Source organism: Priapulus caudatus, unplaced genomic scaffold (genome assembly GCF_000485595.1).
Source record: "Priapulus caudatus unplaced genomic scaffold, Priapulus_caudatus-5.0.1 Scaffold3714, whole genome shotgun sequence".
In the NCBI taxonomy this organism is placed as follows: Eukaryota; Metazoa; Priapulida; class Priapulimorpha; order Priapulimorphida; family Priapulidae; genus Priapulus; species Priapulus caudatus.
Window position 1 is genome coordinate 14,285 of NW_014580775.1, and position 1,657 is coordinate 15,941.

Here is a 1,657-nt window from a genome sequence, read left to right on the forward strand (position 1 = left end):
TAACAATAGTTCTGTGCCATATTATTTTAGTCACACAGTAGAATGATCATGAATAAACCAAATTTCATACTTGGGTATGTAGACATTATATATAACTAGAAGCCGTTCCAGTGAATTAATGGATTATTTTACTTTGACAACCTTCATAGTCGTGCTCCAGTATCTGCTTTCTTCATCCCCTCCATATGGTGGCTGTCGGATCATACCTGGACAAAAATTATTAGCAGTAAATTAAATAAGCTTGCATCTTTGGTGATATTGGTTACACTCAAGTACATGTTCACTTGCTATTCATTTTTTAAAACAATAACNTCCCCTCCATATGGTGGCTGTCGCCCCGATCATACCTGGACAAAAATTATTAGCAGTAAATTAAATAAGCTTGCATCTTTGGTGATATTGGTTACACTCAAGTACATGTTCACTTGCTACTCATTTTTTAAAACAATAACTAACAAAATTCTGATCCCTATTATTTTAGTAAATGCTGTAAAATTTAAGGATAAACCATGCAGGCCGGTTTCATACTTAAACTGCGGTTTGTTGAATACTGCATGAAATTGTAATTAAGTGCGAATTAGTGCTGAATTTACAAGATAAAATAGATCATTAAATAGATTATTTTACTTTGACAACCTTCATAGTCGTGCTCCAGTATCTGCTTTCTTCATCCCCTCCATATGGTGGCTGTCGGATCATACCTGGACAAAAATTATTAGCAGCTAGTAAATAAGCTTGCATCTTTGGTGATATTGGTTACACTCAAGTACATGTTCACGTGCTACTCATTTCTTAAAACAATAACTAACAAAATTCTGATCCCTATATTATTTTAGTATATGCTGTAAAATTTAAGGATAAACCAGGTTTCATACTTAAACTGCGGTTTGTTGAATACTGCATGAAATTGTAATTAAGTGCGAATTAGTGCTGAATTTACAAGATGAAATAGATCATTAAATAGATTATTTTACTTTTACAATCTTCATTGACGAGCTCCAGTATTCGCTTTCTAGATCCCCTCCGTAAGTTAGCTGTAGTTTTTTGTCCAGGTAGCGTCTTACAGCTAACGTACGGAGGGGATCTAGAAAGCGAATACTGGAGCTCGTCAATGAAGATTGTAAAAGTAAAATAATCTATTAAACATCAGCAATTGACACAGAACTATTCTTAGTTGTTTTAAACAAGGGTAGCAAATAAACATGTAGGTAAGTAACAAATATGACTAGAATTAGAAGCTTATTTTCGTTTGTTAATGAATGATCATTCTACTGTGTGACTAAAATAATATATGGCTCCTAGATATTTATAATTTCTACTTAACCAAATATGAAAGTAGCAGCAAATAGATGATCTTACTTTTACAATCTTCTCTGTCATCTTTCAGTATCTGCCTTCTTCATCCTCGCCATATGGTGGCTGTTGGGTGCTACCTGGACAAAAAACATCTTAGTTGTTTTAAACATGAGTGGTAGGTATACCCTTCTAGTTAGGTGTAACATATATCACCATAAATACAAGCTTATTTAGTGCTCAATAGTTCTGTGCCATATTATTTTAGTCACACAGTAGAATGATCACACTGGAACGGCTTCTAGTTATATATAATGTCTACATACCCAAGTATGAAATTTGGTTTATTCAAATTAATGGATTA

General features: G+C 33.5%; 1 protein-coding gene across 4 annotated transcripts in view; it reads right to left on the reverse strand.

Annotated features, from left to right (window-relative positions):
• LOC106819566 overlaps positions 1-1,657 on the reverse strand; it is a 16,865-nt gene that overhangs the window by 10,265 nt on the left and 4,943 nt on the right. For 2 of the 4 annotated variants that reach the window (XM_014824180.1, XM_014824178.1), the window contains exon 2: positions 1,360-1,433. The gene's annotated coding sequence lies outside the window, so the exon portion shown is untranslated. Of the gene's footprint in view, positions 1-974; positions 1,026-1,359; positions 1,455-1,657 lie in introns of those variants that run through there. The other 2 variants (XM_014824177.1, XM_014824179.1) reach the window with 2 other exon arrangements.